The sequence below is a fragment of the Nomascus leucogenys genome, chromosome 10, assembly GCF_006542625.1.
Source record: "Nomascus leucogenys isolate Asia chromosome 10, Asia_NLE_v1, whole genome shotgun sequence".
NCBI classification, from domain to species: Eukaryota; Metazoa; Chordata; class Mammalia; order Primates; family Hylobatidae; genus Nomascus; species Nomascus leucogenys.
In genome coordinates, this window is record NC_044390.1 from 29768443 (window position 1) to 29786628 (window position 18186).

The 18186-nt window shown below is 38.5% G+C and overlaps 1 pseudogene; it reads right to left on the reverse strand.

The window, feature by feature from the left end:
• Positions 1 to 269: 269 nt before the first annotated feature.
• On the reverse strand, positions 270 to 1781 carry LOC100594560 (annotated as a pseudogene).
• Positions 1782 to 18186: the final 16405 nt, after the last annotated feature.

Consider the following 18186-nt stretch of genomic DNA (forward strand, 5'->3'; position numbering starts at 1 on the left):
GACTGCTTCAACGGGTTGGTTCTCACTCTCGTGCACATTATCAGCTTCTGGTCAGTCCCAAGAGGCAAGGGCAGAGGGCATGATGCTTCTCACAGAGCTACTTTATAAATAAACTCTATATGACTTTTCTGGGAGTCTCTTACATTCTTTTATTTTAAAAGATCTGAGCAGAAAATAGAACAAAGAACCATTAAGTGGTGTTGTGTGGTTGTGTGATGCATGAAACGTCCTGGTCTATGGAATTGTGATGGGTAACAGAAACAGCATAATTAGGCATTATGTGAAGAGCATGACACACTGCCACCATGGCCTGTCCAATTGGTGTGGGTAAACTGTCCCTGTTTTTCTAAGCCTTCATAGGTGTGAGCCCCGAAGTAATCCCGCTGAGTCTGGATGAGGTTGGCTGGGAGCATCTCATGTTTATATCCATCACAGAAGGAGACAGCAATGGTGAAACAGGGCATGAGAATGCTGGCTTGGACCCCAGTGCTGACCACCCACCACCAGCGGTCCTGGCAGTTTTCAACAGCCAACTTAAAGAAGTTGTCTAATAATAGGTTCTCAAGTTCTGGGCATTGATGAAATGCATCCTTTATCTTTCCTAGAAATACACTTCTGATGATGCAGCCTCCCTCCTCCACATCAGGACAATACAATCGTAATTGAGGGTCCAGCCAAATTCAGTGGTTGCCTGTCTTAGCAGTATAAAGCCTTGAGCATAAGAGATGATCTTGGAAGCATAGAGGTCATTCCAAATGTCTTCCCGGAATGATTTCTTATCACCATCAGACTAGATCTTTTGGGGACCCTTCAGCTTTTTGCTAGCTTGAATTCTTTCATCCTTCAGAGAGGATAAGCACCGAGCAAAGATAGCTTTTCCAATGAAGGTGACAGGAATGCCAGCTTCCAGGGTGGAGACGGTGGTCCACTTTCTGGTGCCCTTCTGTCCTGTGCTGTCCCTGATCTTTGGCAGCAGGTATTTGCCATCAATATCTTAGAATATTGGCTATGATTTCAATCAAGAATGAATCGAGCTCTGTCTTATTCTAGTCCTCAAAGGCCTCTGTCATCTTGCTTTGATTTCATTCAAGAATGAGTCGAGCTCTGTCTTATTCCAATCCTTAAAATCCTGTGCCATCTTGTTTTGCTCCATGCCCAGCACATGTTTCATCAGGTGGTAAGCCCCGCAGATCAGCGGCGTATCCCTATACTCTATCCCATTGTACACCATCTTTACAAAGTGGCCTGCTCCCTCCTGTCCCACACAGTCAGAGAAAAGTTCTTCACTTCTTTCTTTTGCAGTGATGCCTTAGAAGATTGTCTTGATAGGGGCCAGCTTCTTTGTTCCCTCTTGGCATGAGTGATAGGCCATACTGGGATCCTTTTCTTCCAGCACTAACTTTGCTCTCCACAGATAAAATTTCCTTGGCCTTGTGGTCTCTACATTGTCTTGTGGCATCCCTATATTCAGAATTTCCTCCATCAATGATGACATCACCAGTGTGCAACAATGGTGCTAATTTTTTCATGAAATCATCAACAGCTTGACCAGCCTTCACAAGAGGGATGATATGCCTGTGGCTTTTTCAGCTTGGAGACCATCCCCTTCAAGGACTGAACATCAACATCTTTGGTTCCCTTTGCCTTGTTGCCAAGAAATCATCAACTTTGGAGACTGTACTATTAAAAGCACAGGCCACAAAGCCATGGTCGTTCATGCACAAAATTAAGTTCTGGCCCATGACAGCCAGTCCAATCAGTGCAATGCCAGCTTGGGCCATGGTGGAAGTATCGGTCAGAGTAGAACTGGAGTGGGCAAAGTGTGAAGGCTCATGGCTCACAGGCAAGTGAAGGATATACCAGCTGCCAGAATTTTGTATGCCTCTTTTTCCTCCACCATCTGCTAACTAGAAATATTTGTGAAACTTTTATCCTTAGCCATCTACAGAAGCTTAATCTCTGTACTTTGTTCCAAGAAGAACACATCTACTTCTTCAGTTTCGGTGACATCTTTGTGCCAATTCCCAAATGCTCCCCTGGTAGTTTTTTTTCTATTCTCCAACAAGCCAACTTCACACTTCCAACTGGATTGGCCCTTCAAATTTAGTAAACTGCAAACCTCACATGTCTTTGAGCCCCAAAAGATTTATCTTTATGACTTTCCTATTGCTATTAATGGCAATGCTATATTCATAGTCTCATAGGTTTCAAAAGGGAAATAGCTTTTGATTTTGCCTTCTCTTTCTCTTCTGCTAGTTCTGGTTAGTCTTTCTTTGTAATTTTGTCCCCATTTGTTTACTCCTTTTTATTCCAGTTTTTGCCACCATTATGTGGCCTTCATAACACTACATTTAGACTATGGCAATTGTTAGGGGGATGTCTCTATGTTCCATGACTGTTCAATGCTGCCAGTTCAATGCTGCCAAGGCTGAAGCTGCAGTTGTACCTTGGTTGCCATGGCACTGCTCCATAACCCAGCCACTATAAGGCAGATGCACTATAAGACTTTCCAAGTACAAGAAATGAATCCCAGGAGATTTTCCCTTGACTAAATCCCATGCTTACTTTAGCATAACACTTCAGAGGCCAGATTCAATGGAAGAAAACAATAGAGAGAACTTCTTGATGTTGCTGGCCTTCTGCAATGCAGAGGCTTTGCTGCCTTCTTGCAACTTGACCGTAAATCAGACTAAATGTTTTTCACTGGATAGGGGGTGGTTCCAATGGGATGAAGACACAAGTTACTTAATAGTCTTTAGAGATACTTCACTACTTTTTGCTTTTCTGTCTACCTAAGTCTTCAAATAACACTTATCAGAGAACTTTGGTGGGTAGGTAATGATTATTTATAAGATGAACATATTACTGTAAGATTATTTATAAGATTATTAAGTACTATAATATTTATATTTATTACTTATAATAAATAATATATTATTAAATATATGTGGCTGGGTGCGGTAGCTCATGCCTGTAATCCCAGCATTTTGGGAGGCCGAGGCAGGCGGATCACTTGAGGTCAGGAGTTTGAGACCAGCCTGGCCCACAAGGTGAAACCCTGTCTCTACTAAAAATACAAAAATTAGCTGGGTGTGGTGACACACGCCTGTAATTGCAGCTACTCAGGAGGCTGAGGCAGGAGAATTGTTTAAACCCGGGAGATGGAGGTTCCAGTGAGTTGAGATTGCGCCACTGCACTGTAGCCCGGGCAAAAGAGTGAGACGCTGTCTCAAAAAAAAAAAAAATATATATATATATATATATATAATATAATTAATAAATACTCATTATGAGATTAGTTATAAGACGAATTATACAGAAAGTTTTGCATTCCCTTCTTCTATTCTTTGTAGTATCTGTACTGGATAAGAATAACTCATCAGATGGTTCTTAACCTACCAAATAAAACAGGCATTGGCACATCTTATTAATAGAAACAATCAGTTCTTGAATATGCTCTAAAGTTATCACTGTGGAACATGCCCTTCTGAAATTGAACAGAGCTAAACAATTTCTGATATTAATGTGGTTTACACACTTAATCCTGTAGCTTTCTGTCTGATAAACCTCCTTCTGTATCTTTTGACTAATTCTATGGTTTGTTGAGGAAAAGGAAGTTAAGCCTTAATTATTGAATTAGCTTATACGTTTTTATTTGGGAAACAAACACATTTACTAAGAACATGCTAATTATGGGTACTACCATGTGATATGTAAATAGAAGCTCCATTAATTCAGAAGCTTTACTATTTCTTTCACACAATAGTAAAATTTATTCTTTTTTCAAAATTCTATTTAAGACACTGTTTCCCCTGTTCAGATGAATCTAACTAATCATTTAAATATTCTTGAAAAGCACACTGATTAGCAAAGTAAAGCTTAGGCTTAAAATCTTAACTAGGAGAATTTCTGTTTCCATTGTAAAATAACTTTTTAAAAAATTTTTATAAATGAATGAAGTACAAATGCAATTTTATTACATGCATAGATTGTGTAGTGGTTAATTCAAAGCTTTAGGATATCCATCACCCAGATAATGTACATCATACCCACTAATTACTCATTATCCCCCCCAACATAAAATAACCTTCCCTATATTTGATTATTTGAAAAATCTGAATGTATCTGACGATCAATGTCAAATGAAATTTGCTGCCACCAGGGAGAAGGTAAGTTGATAAGTAGTTATCAATAACTAAACATACACAAATTTAACAGGTATACAGGCTATTGATCATCCCAATTGTCATCTCAATTAAGAGCCTACATTAATAACATCACATTCTGGTAAAGTTTTAATGAAATGCATATCCCTGTCACTGAAAACTTTTTCTAAAATAGATATTATGGTGCAGCCTTTAAGTTATTTTATATTAGGAAGGTTATCTGTTTTAGTTCAGGTGACATATTGAAAGGCTGCAGAAAATTTGGGAGAATAAGTGGAGAATTTTCTAAGATAGCAGATGTTGGTATAGCTAATGTAAGCATCATAAAAGGCACCCACAGCATCAAATGTCTATTTGTTGAAAGGTCCCAGCTGGCTTATGAGACAAACTACCTCCCAGTGGTATATCATTTAATTACCAGAAGTAAAATTACAAATTTGGCTAAGTAGAGAGTTCAAATGAATCCCTGGTACTGTTTAGGATGTCTCATGGTTGTGATTAAGTCTGAATAGTGGTGTGTAATGACACTTGATGTTGCACATGACTGCCAAGGGCCAGCAGTGACTTAGAACAGTCTTTACATCCTAAATGTTAAGAAGGCTTAGACCAATCTTTCTCAATGTATGTTGGTGGGCTACATTAGAATTAGCTGAGATGCCTGTTTAGAATTGATTGCATCCCTGGGGTCTCCTGCTCATCCTCAAGGTCATAATATGGAAGGTAGGAGCCAGGAATGTGCATTTTAACATTTGAAGGCTGTCATCCTTAAACTCCTGTGAGTAGTCCCAAAAAATAAAGTGGAATGAAGATACATGTACCATTTATGGTTTATTAAGCTAAAAAGAATACTTTTGAACATTTAATATATATTTTAAGTTAAAAAAAAGCTGTTGTTGTGAATCCTACAATCAATGAATGATATTTTACAATTAAAGAACTGTAATATTTTAATAATAGTGAGCTTACAAGTCATAAATAAGAAGGATACACTTGGGTTGCTTTATAAACGTTCGTGAGTAGACTGATAGGGCTATGACCCACGTACATGCTCTAGACTAAGCCATCCTAGTCAATAATGGCATGAGGTCCAAGGTTCAGCCTATGGTTAGGAATTGGAAAAACTTAGTTCATTTGTTCAAGGATGTGGTCAAAGTCATCTAAGTTTTGCCAAATTTTTAAACATTGCTTAGGAAAAAACTTCATAGTGAGAACAGAGTAGGATAAATGTAAATCACTCAGGCGAGTGCTTGGCAGAGTAAGTATGGGTAAAATGCTCTCAACCAGGATGATTTTATACCTCAGAAGACATTTTTGGTTGTCACACTGGTGTGAAGGAGAGAGGAGATACTGGTAGCCAGAAATGCTGCTAAACATCTTTCAATGTGCAAAAGAAGCCCCAAAAACAAAGAATTACCTGGCCCAAAATGTCAATGGTGTTGAGGTTGAAAATCTCTATTCTTGAGAATAAACTTCTGTAACCACCAGATTTTCAGGGTGATTCTAGACAAAGAAATAGAAAAGAAGACCAAGAGTACAACATCTGTTTTCTTTCAACAACAGAACAAAGCCATCAGTTAGAAGAATATAGCAGAGAAGAACCAAAGTCCCGACGATTATGCCTAAAACATTCTTTTGTCTCCTAAACTGAAAGAAATTCTCAGACTGGCCAGTGATATTCACAAAAGGGCAACATGTCAGTTTGAAAATTGAGATTCATTAAAGAATATTCGGCAGGAGATAGATGAGACAACAACAAAAATATGATGAAATGTCAAAAAGACAGAGGACGGAAACCCATGATAGAAATAGCAAAAGTTAGAATAAAGACATAGGTAGCTGCTTTGCTTATATAGAATAACTTGTACACTAACGGCTCAAAATAGAAATGAAACAACATAAATAACAGCTACTGCCATATTCTGTATTACCTAATTTAATCCTGACAATATCACTATTGGATGGATACCAGTGTGCCTGTTTTCAAAATAAGAAAACTAAGGTATTGAAACTGGACCCCTTCCTTACATCATATACAAAAATCAATTCAAGATAGATTAAAGACCTTAGTGTAAAACGTAAACCTATAAAAACTCTGAAAGATAACCTAGGAAATACCATTCTGAACACAGGCCCTGCAAAGATATTTTTGACAAAAACACCAAAAGCAATTGCAACAAAAACAGAAATTGGGAGTGAATTAAACTAAAGAGCTTCTGCACAGCAAAAGAAACTATCAACAGAGTAAACAGACAACCTACAGATTGGGAGAATATATTTGCAAACTATGCATCCAACAAAGGTCTAATATCTAGAATCTATAAGGAACTTAAACAAATCAACAAACAAAAAACAACTCCATTAAAAAGTGAGCAAAAGACATGAACAGACACTTTTGTGTTGTTTAAACATTTTTTAAACTTTTATTTTAGGTTTGGGGGTACATGTGCAGGTTTGTTATGTAGGTAAACTCATGTCACGGGGGTTTGTTGTACATATTACTTCATCATCCAGGTACTAAGCCTAGTACCCCATAGTTTATTTGTCTGCTAGTCTCCTTCCTCTCATTCTCCACTCTCAAATAGGCCCCAATGTCTGTTGTTCCTTTCTTTGTTTTCATGAATTCTCATCATTTAGCTCCCACTCGTACATGAGAACATGTGGTATTTGGTTTTTCTGTTTCTGCATTAGTTTGCTAAAGCTAATGGCCTCCACCTCCATCCATGTTCCCACAAAGAACATGATCTTGTTCTTTTTTATGGCTGCACAGTGTTTCGTGGTATATATGTACCACATTTTCTTTATCCAGTCTATCACTGATGGGCATTTAGGTTGAGTCTGTGCCTTTGCTATTGTGAATAGTGCTGCAGTGAACATATGTGTGCATATATCTTTATGGCAAAATGACTTATATTTCTCTGGGTATATACCCAGTAATGAGATTGCTGGACCAAATGGTAGTTCTGTTTTTAGCTCTTTGAGAAATCACCATACTGCTTTCCACAATGGTTGAACTAATTTACACTCCCACCAACAGTGTATAAGTGACACTTTTCAAAAGAAGACATACATGTGGCTAACAAACATGTATAAAAAAGCTTAACATCTCTAATAATTAGAGAAGTGCAAGTCAAAACCACAATGAGATACCATCTCATACCAACCAGAATGCCTGTTATTAAAAAGTCAAAAATTAACAGTTGCTAGGAAGGTGTTAGAGAAAAGAGAACATGCATACACTGCTTGTGGGAGTGTAAATTAGTTTTATCATTGTGGAAAGCAGTGTGGCAATTTCTCAAAGAACTTAAATCAGAACTAGCATTTGACCCAGCAATCCCATTACTGGGTATGTACCCAAAGGAGTATAAATCATTCTACCATAAAGATACATGCACACATATGTTCATCGCAGCACTAATCACAATAGCAAAGACATATAAATGCTCATCAACAGTAGAATGGATAAAGAAAATGTGATTTTATATATATATATATATATACATACACACACGCACACACACACACACACCATGGAATACTACACAGTCATAAAAAAGAATGAGATCATGTCCTTTGCAGCAGCATGGATGGAGCTGGAGGCCATTATCCTAAGCAAACTAATGCAGGAACAGAAAATCAAATAACTGCATGTTCTCACTTATAAGTAAGAAGAAGGGAGAAATAGATACTACTTGAAGGTGGAGGAAGGGAGAGGGGAGAGGATTAAAAAACCTACCTATTATCCTTGGAAGCAGTGGCAGTGAGGTGAGTTGAGAATCCAGTGCTCCAGCAACCAACAGCCATGATGGCAGTGTCAGTGGTGTGTATCACATAGCAGTAGGGCCCAGCTTTGTGTCCTAAGCAGATATTCCTGTCAGGGCCTTGCCCATGTTCTCTGCTGGGTAGGCCCCCATTTCCATTCAATTTTTAAAGGTTGATTCTCCAGGATTTTTATCACATCAATAAAATTCTCCTATTTTTCCAATAACTTATTTTCATCTTAAATTAGCTAGGATCAGTTTCAGTGGCTTGCAAGCAAGAGGGCTGATCACTTCAAGACTGGAAGGGGAAGATCGGATAACTCTTCTGAGTTATACATGGGGAATGGAATTTGAAATAAAATTTGAACAACTATCTCACCTCCCCCATTTCAGGGGATTGCTGCTCTGACCATGAGGTGTTGTTTTCAGGCCAGTGATCCTGGGATGAGGAGAAAGGCGACGGAGAGGGAAATGACAGAAGCCTAGATAATACTTATCTGGCATTCAGTGGATTTACATTTCCTTAAAGTATTTGAACTTTGTCTTTTAAAATGTTATTTTATGCCCTTTCCCCCACCCCGTGCATTCTTCCCCAAATTCTTCTCAAGTCCTCTTCCTTCCTGTCATCCTTGTCTCAGCTCAAATGCCCCTTCTTCAGAGATGCCCTCTCTGACCACCTAAAGTGGTCTCTCACGTTCCTCTCTCTCACAAATCCCATTTTATTTTCTCAATAGCACTGACCCTCCAAGATCTATTTGATTATTGTTTATGTGTTTACATCCCCCAGTCCTGTACCCAATCTTTTCTCCAACTGTATCCCCAATGCCTCAAACAGACCTAGCATGAAGTGAATATATTTTGGATAAATGGGGCAGTGAATGAAGCCCCAACTTCTTAGCCTTTTATATACTCTTTATACTTTCAGAATCGCTGAAACTCCTGTGTTTTTATATTCTTGCCATGTGGAGATTAGTGGCTGGGGGAGGAGGATGGACTATTTATTTAGTTGGACAATAATCCACAATTTCTAAAGGGAGAGTTTTAAAAATTAAAGGAATATCTTGTCATCTATAAATTTAATTCTCTTTTATTAATATCAAGATACTATCAAGGAACTTTTGAAAGAAGTTGAACCGTACAGAAAACCTAGTATATGACACTGGTCCCTTTCTCACAAACATAGTTTAATTTGATGCAATAAAATATCTTCATGTAAGTAATATAAAAATTGTTTTCTGAGCATATTCTGGGTATCATGCACTATGTCTGTTGCTGGAGAAATCGTTGTGAATAAGGTAAAACAGTCTTTTCCCTTGGGGTGCTAAAAATTTAGTGAAGGATCCAGATAAGGAAACTGTTCAAAACACATGTGACAATTGATACGACAGATCAGTCCAGAATGCCATGGGAACATACAGGCGTGGTGCTTACCCCAGGCTGAAATGGAAGGTGGGTGATAGGCAGGGAAGCCTAAACTGAGATCTTCTGTTGAGTTAGCTGGGAGCAGGAGGGATCATGCAAGGGAGTCAGCAGATGTAAAAAGGAATCCCATGAAGAGGTCAGGCTAGAGCAGCACATGCTGACCGCATCACACACACGGAACCAAGATCAGTTCACTGATCCTGGACTCCAGGTGTCAAACACAGCCTGTTTCCTCCAGTTGAGTTCCTTTTACCATCATTCCAACCCTTGTGTGTATAAATCCTCTCAATGAATGCACAACCTACACATCACTTCTTCCAGGAAACCATTCCTGATATTTCAGACGGAAGAAACTTCTTTCTCCTTTGAAGTCATGTTGTTTATTGGTTTACTTAGAGGCTGTCTCAGATGGCCATGCAGGTTGTGCACCGCACAACTTACCCAAGCATGTGTGGCAGCTAGCTCTACCTACACACATGTACTTATTAACACATCGTATCTTTCCTGCCAATCTTTAAGCAACTCGAGGGCAATTTCCATTGGCTTTTTCTGTATTTCCTTTTGTGCCAAAAACATTTCACTGGATCAGTTACCCAACTGTCTATATCAGTATGAATTTAGAATGTGAGCGATATATTAGTTCAGTGAGAAACATGAAGAAAACCTGTATGTAATTTGGAAAATGTGTGAGAATTTGTTAAAGGTGTATCCTTAATGGTATTTAGATGTGGGAGTGAGAGACTGATCCTGCCCTGCCATGAAGCTCAGTTCAGCTCCTTTCTTTTTAAATTCTGAAATTCACTTTGTGTTATCTCATGACTACTTTATGACTTCAAAGGATTCGCAAGAAAGTCTGTTGAATTTACCATTGAGTAACTACCCATTGTTTTCTTCTTTTTCTTTTCTGTTCTTCTTATTTTTAACAGCACAACAGTCATTTGAACTGTACATCTGTTAACCAGAAGGCCAACCTGACTTCAACTTTTAACTGCTTTCCTAATAGCTATATTGGAAAGCTCTTACATCTTACCACCATCTGGTGCCACTAGCCTCTGAAATCTTGTAGGCAGTCTGTGCTAAAGGGTGTGCGTGTGCTGAAAGACATATTCAGAGATTTTCTTTTCTTGAAATTACCTTCAGTGACTCAGGAAAGTTTAGTTTGTATCCCCTATCCTTATTTTATTAAATTCAGTTAGACCATCAGGGTTAAAGCTGTTTTGGATGGTGTCTAAACTCCATAGAATTCTACTTTTCCCTTTCCCTCCTGGCTTTTTCACACATGTACAGTTTCAAAAACAAAACCTCTTCTAACTCCATTTATCTATCTTGGGGATTTGAGAGGCTCCAGGAAACATCCCCCTACCCTCCCACCAAATGATATCATTGTAGGGCTGGGAATTCCCACTTCGAGTTAATCTTTGAGGTTGCATCACTGAAGGCAACTGTGAAAACACAAATGTAATCTAAAAGCAGCATCAAGTTAAGCTCTGAGACCTTCAATTACTTCATTAAGGGGCACATGGCTGAGGAAACGAGAAGCAGCACGATTTATTACTGATGGAAAAAAGGCAAAGGAAGTGAGTGTTGCCAGATGGTCTCAATGAAGGCTCTGGACATAAAATAAAAATGTGTAGAAAGGTATGTACACAATATGGAATCTTAACAGTTATCACCATTACATTTTACAGTTGGCAATCAATTATATAACACTTATCAACCTAAAATGTTTTTTCTTTTTTTCCCAAGTAGGTACATTTTTTAAAATTATCAAATTTTCTTTTTTACTGACTCGGAACTAAATCTGCTGCATTCATAGAGAGATGGGCTACTCGGGATGCAATAAATCCCCTCGACTTCAGCAGTGCCCTGAAATTGAAACAATATGCAATTGATTTTACCACATTTGGAGGGTGGTATCTGGGCTGAAAGGGAGAAAACTTATGATAAATGATAAATTATCAAGATGTGTTCTTACCTTAAGCATAGGGAACATTTTTTCCAAGGGAACAAATATTTAACACCCAGATTTGGATTTGGGTTTTTTGAGAGTTTATTCATATATGTAAGTATAGAGACACTGCTTGACTAAATTTGAAGTAAGATTTTACAGTGAGAAGAGCTGCTATATTTTCTGTCTTACCAAGAGTAGTGATTCACCAGATTTCTCAGAATTAGCCCAAATCAGAACATGAAAAATGAATTTTCAATAGGAGAGCATGCTGTTTATTTGAAGGCTGTATGTACACATTCAGCATTTCAGAAGTAAATGCTTTAGGTTATTGAACTGCTAAGTAGATCTGCTTTTTAGAATGACAACCTTAGTATCAATTTCTTTTCTCAAAATATTTTCAAAGGAAATTATTTATTCAACAAATCTTTTTCTTAAGTGTCTATGCACTGTGATGTGCCAGATACTGTTCTAGGTTCTAGATATGACACCTAAATATGGTACCTATTTATATAGTCAGAAAGATTATGCAGAGAAACAAAGGTGATGAATTAAGTGATAATTTTGACACTAAAGATGTTTAAGTCTTTTTGATAAAGTTACCCAATTGTCTTACATTTTATGAATATCGGAAAGATAATACTGATGTGAATTATATGTTGATAAAAGAGAAATATTCAGCTTAACTGTGCAGTTCTGTCCCACCTGGCTGGTGAACCACATTAACATGAATAGGGAACCATGTCTTGTCTAGCTACTCTGTACAGAGACATCCTTATTGAGATGCCAGTAAGACTAACATCCAAACAGCAAATTGGTCTAGAAACGTGGGGCTGGCATAGAGAGTAAGTAAGACAGCCTTCTGCTTTAAAAATGTCCGTCCCTAACGCATGTCAGATAGTGAAAATAACATAATTTGCTTAATTAGAAAAGTGAAATTGTATTAATTTTTTTTCCTGGGCAGAAACCTCTGATACCAAATCTCCAGATCATTATGAGGCACTTGCCCAACCTAAGTGAAATGTAAATAAAATTATGTGTCAACGACCTGGCTATCTGTGTTGTTTATAGTCTTGAGCATCTAGGGAATAATTAAAGTTACAAAGTCCCCAAAAAAGATGACATCTTATGGTGGGCATGGAGAGTGAAGAGAGATTTAAATAGAGAACTTAAAGGCCAATGTGACCTACTTCACATTTTTAGCTGGGTTTGCCCTTCAGTCATTGAGCAGTTCTCAGAAATACTGAGTGCAGAGGAAACAAACTGAAATTTGGCTGGAAACACATGGTTGTGAAAGGGGAGTAGTAGCCAGAAAAATAATTTGGTATCTTAACAGAAGGCTCTGAATGGCCAGTCAAGTTATTTGGACCTCATTCATTTTTTTCATTCAGTGAATACTTATTAAGGATTCATTATGTGTCAGGAGCTGTTTGGAGCAATGAAAACTCAGCGTTAAACAAGACAAAGGGGTGGAGAGAAAAAATCAACAAGAAAATATCAGGTAGTGGTAAGAGCTATGAAGAAAAAACACTGGACAGTGATTGAGATCACAGGATTGATGGGGCTCCTATGTGGTCAGGGAAGACCTCTCTAAGTGAGTGACATTTAGACTGAGACTCTGACGACAAGAAGCAAGCATCCATAAGGATTTCCAGGGAGAGGGAACAGGCTGTAAAGTGGGAAGTGGTTGTATGACTGGAGAATGATGATCAAGGGGGAAGGACGGTTGGAATGATGAGGTCAAGTGAGGTAGGCAGCGGATCAGTTTACAGAAGGTCTCTTAGGCCATGATAATGAGTTTGTGTGTTTCCCTAAATACAATGGAAGGTTTTAATCAGGGATGTGATAGGATATGATCAACAGATTTTTTTTTAAAGTTCATTCTACTGCTGTATGTGAAAAATAGATTTGAGATGGGCAAGGCTAGAAGCAGGGAGACTAGTTTTTGGTAATCAACAAGAAGGATATTTTCATAGCTAAATGAGAAGTGCTGGTACCTTGGACAAGGAAGATAGGAAGTGGAGCAAAGAGACAGATTTTGGATATATTTTGAAGGCAGATCTGATAGGACTTGTTCATGAAGGTTACAAGGGAAAGAGAGGAATTAAGAAAGACTCCTGAACTTTTGGCTAATGAAATGGGAGGAAGCTGGAGGAGACTGGAATTGAGCAGATTTGATGGGAGTCCAGAGTTCTCTGGGTGATGGGGAGCCATTTAGGTTTTGTTTGTTTGACATTAAACTGGAAAATGACATGATGAAAGTTGCACTTTCAGGAGACGACACGCATCTGTGAGATTATGTGTGGAAGGATCAGGGATGTAGTTCTAGTCTTAATTCTAACATTATTTAACAATGTGACAGTAAAAGTTACTTTTTTTTTTTTTGCTCACTATCATTCATGATTGTTTATTAAAGCTTTGTAAGTACCAGAAATTAGGCAAGGAGTTGGGAATAGCAAGATGAATGAGAAATTTCCTAGTGGAGGAGCTTGCACTGGACCTGAAGTCATTAGCAAGAGCACATCTAACTCTAACACCAAGTATTATTATTTACAGTCATGTTTCTGGCACAATACTGAAGCACTATGGGATTAACAAAATTGGAATGCTTATTTCTGCCTGGGTTTATTTTGAGTGGGCTACGGAGAGAAAGGATTTATTCAGTCTACTTAAAGTTACCCCAGAATCCCTCTGCGTGTGTTAATATGGCTTGGCTGTGTCCCCACTCAAATCTCATCTTGAAATTGTAGCTCCCATAATTCCCATGTGTTGTGGGAAGTACCTGTTGGGACATAATTGAATCATGGTGGCAGTTTCCTCCATACTGTTCTCATGGTAGTGAATAAGTCTCACAAGAGCTGATGATTTTATAAGGGGTTTCCCTTTTTGCTTGGCTCTCATTGTCTCTCTTTGCTAGCCACCATGTAAGATGTCCTGTTGTTCTTCCTTTGTCTTCCACCATGATTGTGAGGCCTCCCCAGCCATGTGGAACTGGGAGTCAATGAAACCTCTTTTTTGTTTTAAATTACCCAGTCTCAGGTGTGTCTTTGTCAGCAGCGTGAAAACGGACTATTACAGATGTGGTCTATACATGCCTCACCATTCTCTGAAAACATTTTTAATTTTCCCAATCTTCTCCACAGTAACTGATAGTTTTTGTTGTTTGCTTTTTAGGTCTTCAACTATTACCGGGGGGGGACATTATTACATAACTTATCAACAGATGGCACACTGTCATGCATAGGGATGTTAAGCCACTTTGTAGGCAGAGGAAATATTCAGAAGAAGGCCACGGGGCATGGTGAAAAACAGAGCATCCGATGTAAAAACTACTTTCAGTAAAGCCAACTTCATTTATTTCTGTGACTCATCAGTTTGTATTTCAAAAGGTCCAAAGCCTTGCCATCAAAGATCTGAAATTATTCATCTCTAGTCCAGAGCCAAGCATAGTAAAGAATGGGTACTCAAGAAAGGCTTACTCTTTGTTTTGGGGGGTTGGCAAACCTTGTTTGTTATGGTGGCTGTTGTTGTTTAATTATGACACTAAGATTAAGATAACTGAATAGAAAGCAAAAATTAGAAGGGGTAATGGGAGAAAGCCATTAATCTTCAGCTTTCCCTGTCCTGAGAACTATTAGGTCATTGTCTTTACTTTTAAGTCCTTCAAATTATTACTCGTTTGTTGCAACAGATTCCTTAGGGCATAATCGAAAGCTGGCAGATATCTACCACTCTTTGGATAGATGAGAAAGAGCAACCAGTCCAACTGCAGAAGCACATTACAGGCAGAAGGGCTGCTGTAAGCAAAGGCAAAGAGGTGCCTGCAGGTGCCACATTGCCCAGGGGAAGATGGTGTTTTAAAGGAACCATTCCCACCTGACCTAGTTAGAAGGCTACATATTATCATTCATTATCCAATTCCATTTTCCATTTACCATATTTACTTTTATTTCCCCAGAAACCCTTTATTTTCTGCCTAAATAGGAGACATGAGAGAGGAAGGCAGCAACCAAGGCAGACAAATCTGACAAAACAGTATCAGGACGAGGGTGAATGGTGACATGCAACAATATTTGACGTGTTTCGGTGTGGTTTTTAAATTATTATTAATATTTTTTCTCTTGAATGTTTTTAGGTGTTTTAGTGCATATAAATGAGACTATTCTATGAAACTCACAACAAAATTCTGACCAAAGAGAATCTATCAGGGCACACTGCCAAAGTTTCTATGCCAGGGATCCCAATATCTCCCAAAATTGCCCTCAATGGTGTCAATGGAAGAAAGGTCTTATAGGGAAAGAGAAAATGCAAAAATGGGGGCAATGGCTCCTCAGTGAATTGTTGATATTTCTATTTATTCTCTCTGTGAAGTGGAGTAAAGACCACACCAAGAGCCAAAAACCCCAAATCTAGACTGGCCCCACATCTCATAGATGAGCTGAGAGTGGAACTGCTCACCTGCAGGAAAGAATGCAGCAAGCATGAACCATGCTGTGGTGTTGTCTTGCTTGGCCATCATGTCCCTGCTTTTATAAGTGACTCTGTGCTCTTTTACTTTTTCTTCTCCATTCCTCATGCAAACCCACTGAAGTAAGCATGATTTGTTTTTCCTTTCTTATCAGTTTTCAAAAGAAAGCACATCTTTAAAACTCTTGAAATGTTTATAAGGATTCCTTGTGCAATGAAGGGAAAAAAGAAAATACAGACAAAGATATACATGTATCTTAAAATCACTTATAATCTCACTTCTCAAAAATAACTATTAATACTATGAGTATTTGTAGGAATTTCTGTCCTGAAGCCTTTCTTTCAAGGAAACAAGAAAAAAAAACTTACATCCTTTCCAACACAAACATACACATGGAGGCATTAATGTATATGTGCCCATCTATAAGCTGTCTTTCTCTCTTAGCAATAAGTTAGTTAATGTTTTTAAGGCTGATTGTAAAATCTCAAAATAAATTTATAAGTGTTAAATTTTAGCTTTTCTCAAACATTTTTCAAATGGCTCTGAGAGTTTCCTGGGGCATCTCATATGAACTCTAAAAACAATCTTCTCTGCCATTTTCCCCTGTCTCCTTCATTGCTTTATCCTATTCCTGTTAACAGCCCAAGTGCAGCTATATCTTCCTCCCCTCCCCTTTTCCAGCAACAGGGTCTTTGCCGCTGGTGGTGGCATCTGATGTCTGGGAAAATGTTCCTGATGCTTAGTGCCCAAGATATAGTGGTCACCCCTTATCTGAAGAGGATACATTCCAAGACCCCCCAGTGGATGCCTGAAACCTTGGATAGGACAGAACCCAATTGCCATCCGTTGGAACACATTTCTATTCATGGCTTCCACCTACAAATTTAATGCCTTTTTCATCTTAACTAAGCACTCATCATACGTTGTGATAAATTTTTGCAGTTTGAGGTACATCAGCAAAACTAGTACAAATTTCTTTTTCCTTCTTTACAATTTCCTGGATAGAAGATTTGTTCTTATTGTAGATCTTAGCAACCTCTGCATTTGATTTTGTTTCTTTCCTTAAGTCGAGAACTTTCACCTTTCCACTTAAAGGAAGCACTTTACAGCTTCTCGTTGGCATATCTGAATTGCTAGCATCACAACTCTTGCACTTTGGGGCCATTATTAAGTAAAATAAGGGTTGCTTGAACACGAGCAGTGTGATAGTACAGTGGTTGATCTAATAACTGAGATGGCTACTAAGTGACTAATGGGCTGGTGGCATGTATGGCATGAAAACACTGGAAAAAGAGATGATTCACATCCCAAGCAGGATGGAGAATAGCACACAGTTTAAAATTTATGAGTTGCTTATTTTTGGAATTTTTCCATTTAATATTTTTAGACTGTTTTGACCATGAATAATAGAAAGCACCAAAAGCTAAACCAAAATCAGTGGGGGCTAGTGTATATATATCTGCACTAAGTGCCATGTCCTACTCTTATTAATGTCATTGAAACTAACAGAGGAGTTGTTTTTTCACTCTTAATGTACCTGACTTTTTGTCCTTTATTCTTTTTATTGAAGCTTCCCTTTCCCTAGTACTTATGCATTCATCTGCTCATTCGGTCAACAGATAAATGAACGAGGTATTAGGAAAAAAGTAGACAGCAAGACAGACATGGTGCCTGGCCTCTTGGAACTGATAAAAGAAAAACTTCAGCTGAATTAAATTGAAAGGGATTTAATTGAGCAATGAACAATTCACGAATTGGGTGGCCTTCCCAGCCAGAGTAGGCTCAGGGACTCCAGCACAGCCATGTGTGGAAGAAGATTTATGGACAAAAAAATGGAAAGTGGCATATAGAGAACAGAACTGAGGTACAGAAACAGCTGGATTGGTTACAGCTCGGTGTTTGCCTCATTTGAACACAGTTTGAACAGTTGGCTACATTTGATTGGCCAAAGCTCAGTGATTGGCACAAGTGCAGGCTACAGTCTGTTTACACCTCCGCTTGTTATAGTTCATGATGTACAAAGAAACCCTTAGGTTGAACCTAAAATATGTAAGGAGGCAGCGTTAGGCTGAACTTAACAGAGCCTATAGTCAAGTAGAAGAAACAACCATTAGCTTGTAAACACACCAACAAATGTGTATTTCACTAGGAAGGAAGACTGCAGATGCTATATGGAAGAATAATAGAGAAAGCACCGTTTAAGTTGTGGACTCGAGGAGGCTGCTCTCAGGAAGTGAGTCCGTGGGTGCTGGGAAAATGATAACCTGAGAATCAAGTACCATCTTGTCTGAAAATCATTTCCACCCTGGCGCTGTAGCCCATTTTCCTAGAGGTCACCTTATGGACCCAGCCTCTCCTCTTACAATGTGCTTTTTCTCCAAGATTCCTTGTCCTTCGATGAAAGAGTGTTCTGCAAGCTGTCCT